We start from the raw sequence: 8313 nt of genomic DNA on the forward strand, positions 1-8313 counted from the left end.
ACATGTCCACTATTTCAACTTTTACAAAATGTTCTGCTACTGTCTGACATCCGTTAGCATTTTTCTGATCTCCTATAACAGTTTCCTGGTGCCAGTTTTCAAGACAATGTCACATACTTTTTACCTCACACCTTGCACCAATTTATGAATTATTTTATATTGTCAATGTTATGTAAGGGGTTCATCTAAAAAATTCTATGACTTATGATGATCATTTAATTTTTCATTTTCTTTCTTTTTTTTTTTTTTTTTGACCTCTTAACTTTTTATTGGCCTCTTGCTCCCAAAAGGGTCCCCTGCTTCTGCTGGCTTAATGTCTCAGAACTTTGGTGTTGTTGGTCTCAGATACCACTTTACCATCCACTATCTGGTGGAATTTTGGATGGTTTGCATGGAGTTGCTGCTGCCCAAGGCATCACCAAGATTGAGGTCCTCACTATCTTCCAGTAGGCAGTGGTAGGTGGCAATCTCAGCCTCCAGCTTGACCTTGGTGTCCAGCAAGGTCTGGTACTCCTGGGCCTGCTGCTGTCCCTCTGCCCGGGTCTGTGTCAGCTCTGACTCCAGGTGCAGCAGGATCCCGTTGAGCTGCTCCATCTGCAGGGCATAGTGGACCTCCACCTCCCTCAGACTGTTCTCCAAGCTGGTCTTCATATTTCTCATGGAGTCCAGGTCAGTCTTCAAGAATTGGACTGTACACCTCAGCTCTGTGAGTGTCATCTCAGCAGCTCCAACCTTTGTGGACTGTGTGGTGACCACTGAGGTGCTCTCCTCAATTGCTGAGACCAGTACTTGCCCAGCTCCTCTTGGTTCTTCTGAGTCAGCTCATTATATTGTGCCTAGATGTCTGCCATGATCTTGGTGAAGTCCTGAGATTTGGGGACATCTACTTCTGTGGTCAACACAGAGCTGGGAATCTGGGCTTGCAGACCTTTTAATTCATCTTTGTGGTTCTTCTTTATGAAAATCAGCTCTTCCTTGACACCCTCTATCTCTGTCTCCAGCTGGAGCTGAATGACATTGGTGTCATAAATGACCCTGCGGAGCCCATGGATGTCACTCTCCACAGACTGGCTCATGGCCAGCTCTGTCTCATACTTGACTATAAAGTCATCAGCAGTAAGATGGGCATTGTTGATCTGCAGAAAGATGTGGGCATTGTCCACAGTATTTGTGAAGATCTGAGCCCTTAGGTCCTCAACAGCCTTGAAGTAATGGCTCCAGTCTCTGACCTGGGGTCCCTTCTTCTACAGGTGCTCCCAGATTTTGCTCTCCAGCTTCTGATTCTTGATCCCAGGCTCCTTACTCTGTGCAGGTAGGAGGCCAGGTGGTCATTCAGGCTTTAGATGGTCTCCTTGTTCTGAATGCCTCCCATTCCAGCCAGACACACAGCCATCCCTGCGGTCAGTCCCCTGGACCCTACACCACAACAGAAAATGGTGGAGCTGCATATGGAGATCTGGGAACCAGCACCCTGGTGCCTGCATAGACTCTGGCTGTGCTGCTGACTGGCCGGTCACCATAGCTGGGCACCTGGACAGTAGTCGATAGAGAAGGTGGTCTGAATGCCTCCCATTCCAGCCAGACACACAGCCATCCCTGCGGTCAGTCCCCTGGACCCTACACCACAACAGAAAATGGTGGAGCTGCACATGGAGATCTGGGACCCAGCACCCTGGTGCCTGCGTAGACTCTGACTGTGCTGCTGACTGGCCGGGCACCATAGCTGGGCACCTGGACGGTAGTCGATAGAGAAGGTGGAGCGAGTGGTGAAGCTCATGCTGTTCTGGAAGGAAAGAGAGAGGACAGGACTCAGGCTTTGCTAACGACTAATTTTTCATTTTCTTTTTTCATACACATCTGTGTGTTAGCTAGCATTTAGTTGATATAATCTGGGTTTAACCTTGTCTCAGAATTTAAATTTGGACTAAGTATGCTCCACGTGCCTTAAGTACTTCTAACACCGGTGAATAACTGAGCCATATTCTTATCAGGAAAGGCAGGCATTCAAGACTGTTAATCTAATTGAACTAGCACATTCAATTCACCAGTCACATCACAACTGCTGGTATTCCATTGGCCAAAGCAAGTTACATATTAAGTCCAGTAGCAATAAGGCAAGGAAGTATACCTTTGCTATGGTGTTCAAGGGATGGTGGTAGTAAATAGTTTTGGATTTCCAAAGCAACTGTAGACATGGAGTACATTATTCAGTTTCTAGAAACTAATCATGAAAGCCAACTATTACAACTTATTTTCCTGATTTTTGCACACAAAGCCAATGTGGAAATCTGGAATTACATACATTGTTTCCCTTTAGCAATGACATTTCTCACTATTCATTTTCTGAAATCAGAAACAATAAATTTTTAACCATACTTGGGTCTGAATGACTCTGATATTCCCTGCCAATCAGACAATGACTGATACACTTTGTGTTACATGGGCCTTGTATTCTGAACAAAGGATCAATATAATATTGCTTGCAAAAATTAATCGACCAAAGGAATTCTTGGCTATTAAGAACATGGACATTTGAATCAAGTAGATCTTTTATTTTTAATTGAAATGGAGTTTCACCCTGGTTGCTCAGGCTGGAACGCAATGGTGCAATCTCAGCTCACTGCAACCTCTGCATCCCGGGGTCAAGTGATTCTCCTGTCTCAGTCTCTCAAGTAGTTGTGATACACTCATGCACCACCATGCCTGGCTAATTTTGTGTTTTTAATAGAGACAGGGTTTCACCATGTTGGTCAGGCTGGTCGCGAACTCCTGACCTGAAGTGATCCACACACCTCAGCCTCCTGAAGTTCTGGAATTACAGCTGTGAGTCACCACACCAGACCTTGAATCAAATAGATCATTATATCAATTTTGACCTTACTATTTACCAGGCATAGGACTTGTGTAAGTTATTTTATATTTCACCATTTTTGTATTTCAGTTTACATACTGTTAAATGTAATTGTTGTGAAGATTAAATGAGTATTACATGCAACATAATTAATAAAGTGCCTCAGAGTTACAACAGAATGTCAGCTAGCTATTTTTTAACACAATGCATTCATTATAAATCACAAAACAAAACTCACGTGTTTTTATACAGACAATGAAATTCTCAAAACGATGTTGAATATTATTAATATCTAGTTTATTGTTTGAGACTACTACACTGTACTATTTACTTCTCATGCAATACATATTTTGTGTTGGTTTCTTCAGTGATATACACATAGGCAGCCTCAAACTCCTTTATTCCCCAAATGCCACAATGACCTTCCTAATGCAGGGTTTTTCAGAACCCCCGGTGAAAGTTTCACATGATTAGAATAACAGGGCAATGAGACTAGGTACTTAATTTCACAGAATGTTACCAGATTGCTCTTTAGATATACAAGCTCTTTTTCTCCCACCACCATCTCAAGAGAGCTCCTGTTGCTCCCCTAAGTATGTGCAATTTAGACTATCTATCTTCCCATGTTTGCTAATTTCATTAGAGTAAATCTGAATTTGGTAAGTCAATTGAATATTCAATAAAAAGTTAGCATATAAAATAATGCCTAGCATTTACACATGCTGTCTTAATTATTTCTCAGAACAACATTTAAACAATGCACTGTTATATCTCGTATTTCATATATAAGAAAGCTGATACTTAAATTACAAAGCTTGTATGCAAAATAGTTGCCTAGCTCTAAATTTTCCAATCTAAATTAGCCAGTGAATGTAAGAATTTGTTATATTCCTCTAAAATATGGTAGCTTTTATAATCATATAATGAATATTTAGAGAAAAATAATTGAACATAAGGAGAATTTTAAAAAACACTACATGAGCAACATCACATCTTTATTTTTATATTAAACTACTTGTTGTAATGCTTTCTGTGTGTGAATTATAGTATCTTGACATTTTTTAAAGGAGGAAAAATGATCCAATTTAATTAAACTGTTGAATTGGAATAACCCAAATTATAAATCCAAAAATGCAACTCAAAGTTAAATTAATCCCTGAAAACTAGAAAATTGCATTTCAAAATTTTCCAGATAAAATCCAGCATGACAGATCAGATTTTTGGTACTTGACACAACTTAAAATCTTAAAATTTTAATATATTAAAATCTAAAATAAATTTTTATATAGATTTGTGTTACTGTGATATTACATAAAGAAATGTAGTGGAAAACACAAGGATGAGTGATTCTACTATTTAAGAATTATGTTAGCAATTTCAAAATAACCACCAACTTTATTGAATTTTTAAATTAAAAAAATCGGAAGTTTTTTTTTTTAGGTATAAACTTCTGCATTCTAAGGTTTAAGCCCTTTAGAACCTCATTTTAAATTAATTGCATCACAATCTGACTTTTACATCAAAAATGTTAATTTAACTATGGTTTGAAATTTCAGAATTAGTAATTCAACCTTTATAACTGCTATGAGTCATATGCATTCCTTTTCCTTGCAGAAGAAATTATAACATAAGGCTGCCCATTTTTTTAGAAAAATTTTGTGCAATATGAATGGAAAGTGCAAAAACTCATCACATATTATTTCTAGATAATCTAGAATTAGAAGCATTCTTCAAAAGAACTGTCATATGTTAAGAGGAAACCTTTAAAATTATGCAAATAATGCAAAAAAATTCCTATTCAATTAATATACCATTATGAAGTACAGGTCTTGTAATATTTTCTAAAGTACATGTTCCCTATCATTCTTCTTATGCTAATTATTAGATTTTTTTTTAGAAGCACATTTGCCAAGTAGTCATGGAGCTGGTATGGTAACATACCCTATTGGCAACAATTCATCCATCATAGCCCAAGGTAGAAAATTCCATCCTTGGACAATGTTGAAGGTAATGTAAGAAACTTTATCGACAAAATAAAATGTGATAGATGTTTATTTTCTTTAAAATTATTGGTATAATTTTATTCTTCTTCTTGTATTGAGATAATGATGGTTTCCCTGTTTGTATCCATTTTAACTACTGAGCCACAGAGATCTTCTAGAGAAAACTCAGAAGGGCTATCTGAAGACAGCTTTCTCAGCCCTGTTCCCCCACAACACTCAGAAAAAGAAATTTCCCTCATTTGTTTAAGCAACGCTGATTCCTTTCAATGTTCTTCACCACAATTTAATTTCTACTTTAGTGAGAATCTTTTAGTCTGAGTGTATAGATTGCACTTCAGGCTGTTAATATCCCTTTCAGAGCCCACCTAGTGTTACAAGAGTATAATCAGTATTTCATGTTTATATGCCTTAGCTATCTTACACAATAACTGTTGTGTATAGAACATGTGATACTATCTGACACCGCACTAATATTCGGTATCACAACCTAAAGGTGACCTGGCAAACGGATGAGTGGAAATTCTGTTAGATGATGAGTAAAGGAACACATTTAATTTAGAAGTTTAAATAACAAATTCTCTCAACAAAAATATTTGCCTCAGCTGAATTTGCAAAAGTACAATTTTTGTGTTTTTTGTTTTATTTTCTTTTTATTTTAGTTTAAGCAGGGACAATTGAGTTGGTTCTTTCATATTATGAGCATATTTATTGTTCTTAAATAGTTTATAAAATGTTAAGCTTTAATATATTGGTGATATTAATTTCTATTTTATATTTCAAGAATTGAAGTACTATGTAGTTGGCTTGGCAATTTAAAATTTTTAAGTCCAAAATGTAATAAGTCACATGGTAAAAAATTTATCTGAGCACAAAGAAAGAAAGCACCACTTTAACTTTACTTCTTTTGATATATACTGAAAATAATGTATAGAAGAGTCTTGTGACAAATGGTAGAGTAGCCCTAATTGCAACTTATCCATACTGCCTTTATATATCATGTATGTGATTTATAATGGTACAGTGATCTCTCATAGATATTTTCAATTATTTTTATTCAGATAGATTGTGGTACTAGTTTGTTTATTTATTTACTTATGTTTGAGACAGGATCTTTCTCTGTTGCCCCGGCTAGAGTGCAGTGGTGTGTTCATAGTTCATTGTAACTTCAAACATCTGGGCTCAAGTAATCCTCCTGTCTTAGCCTCCCAAGTGGAAAGGACTACTGGCACATACTACCATGACTGGATAATTTTTTTACGATTTTTTGTAGAGATGAGATTTTGCTATGTTGTCTAGGCTGCTCTCAAACTCCTGGCCTCAATAGATCATTTGGCCTCAGTCTCTCAAAGTAGTGGGATTAGTTTTGGTACAAGATTTTAAACATTTTTTATTAAGTTGGACGATCATGAAAGTTGCTTGCAATAAAATCAAGTGTGACTTTTTTGCAAGTGACTTTTATGATCATCCAACTTAATCAAAATTAATCAAGGTTTGTTTATATATGTATATATATACATACACACACACACATATACTTTCTCTCTATATAAACTATATATAACAATTTAGCTTGCTTTCTTCTATGTTTGTGTAGACAGTTCTTAGGACTAGAGCCAATTCACTTGAAACATTGTTTCTCAGTCATTCAACAGCAGTTTCACTTAAGAAATTATGACCTTGCAGTTACATTCTTTCCAAATGAGCAAAAATTGACAAGCATAGTCACAGTTATTTCTGCCATTTGATACAGGTGGATAAAAAATGGTTCATTCAAGGTTTCAGGCTGTTTTAAAATATTCCTTATAAAAACTACTGTATATCTTTATTTGCCTTGACCTGTTTTTTTATAGTCAGTATATCCATAATAAAAGTTTTTCTGTGTTTTAAGATAATATTACTTCTTTTATTCTCTCTCATATCATTTTAGTTAGGAAATTCTCCCCACTTTTGTGTATTTGTTTTTTTTTTTTTTTTTTTTCCCAAAATGTTTGCCTTTGTAAAACTATTTGGATAAAGTATATTTGTGGTAACATTGTGGAGGTTTTGATTTTACCTTGGAATTCATCAATTATTAGTAATCACCTTGTATATAATAAAAAAACTTTTAAAGAACATATAATTTATATATATATATATATATATATACACACACACCTCAGAACCAGGTAAATAAGGTGCCAGCATTCGTGAATCTCACTTTCTGGTGGACAATCTAAGTGATACAAAATACAAATGGGAGGCATTTTGTCAGTCTGGATTACTAAATTTACCTTATTTCAAAGCATAAACATGCTAGATGAAACTAATATGGAAGAAATATGTTTCTCGTTTCCTTGATTGAGTTGAAGGAAATGGAAATTCCTAGTCACTGAGTACAAGAGGTAGCAACATAAGAGGAATGTGTGCTTGCTGAAGCTCTCCAGACAATTAGGAGTATGCTTCATCCTTAATACCTAAAAATAAAGCTTTAATGTTCAGCAAGGAAGGAAAATCATAGCCATGTGCATTATATTCATTGAATGCAATACATTGTCTACACAGAAAGCTTGGAGTCACAAAAGATTAGCACCACCTAACTGAATACCAGAAATACCCCAAAAGCTTAGATTGAAAACTGAAGTCTTGCCATCTTTCTGGAATTGCATGGTGAGAAGTTGTAAATAACATCTGTTCAGTGTGAACATGAAGACTAAATTCAGTCTATCTACAGGATAAAGAGAAATACAAACGATTAAATCAACACAAACAGTGGTCAAGGACAAAAGCAACGTAGTGGTAAAGGAGAACCTGTCTGCACAGAAAGTCAGCAACAGAGGTTTCTTGAAAACAGCAAACATTTAAACTCTGCACACACTAAATGTTTTTCAGACAAATAATTAAATTACCATGAGGGAGAGAGAGTGGCACATTTAATTTGTATTAGAAAAATAAGTGATAATTACTTATTTATAAAGATACTCTAAATTACTAGTATTTAAAATCTTACAGAAATCTAGAAAATAATGGAACAATAAGGCAAGAACACAATAGGGAATAAAATAAGGAAATGAGACTTAAATAAAATAAATATAGCTTAAAGGAAACACAGTCATTACACCAAAACTAATGCATCAAAAAGTCAGCAAGATAAAGTTTGAACAATAAAAACTTAAATGAGGGGTAGTTCTGAGAAACTACTCTGAAATGTAACACTGAGACAAAGAGATATAATACTCAAAAGAGATGAGAGATGTTTCGAAATTAATAAAATGATACATCCTATTTTGCAGAGAGGATTGAGAAAAGAAAATCTGATAAATTGGAGATAAGAAATTTGAAGGGCTTATATCTGATAATTTTCCAGAATGAAAAACCTGTATTGTCTTATTTAACAATCAGAATAAATGTGAGCAGTATTAATTATAAAAACAAAACAAAAAACAAACAAACAAAACCATTTCCATGGGCATTGCAGCAAAT

The 8313-nt window shown here is 35.5% G+C and overlaps 1 pseudogene; it reads right to left on the reverse strand.

The window, feature by feature from the left end:
* Positions 1–310: 310 nt before the first annotated feature.
* LOC105718378 (keratin, type I cytoskeletal 18-like) lies at positions 311–4815 on the reverse strand (annotated as a pseudogene).
* Positions 4816–8313: the final 3498 nt, after the last annotated feature.

Source organism: Aotus nancymaae, unplaced genomic scaffold (assembly GCF_030222135.1).
Source record: "Aotus nancymaae isolate 86718 unplaced genomic scaffold, 86718_ANA_hifiasm-v0.15.2.pri h1tg000008l, whole genome shotgun sequence".
Lineage (NCBI taxonomy): Eukaryota > Metazoa > Chordata > Mammalia > Primates > Aotidae > Aotus > Aotus nancymaae.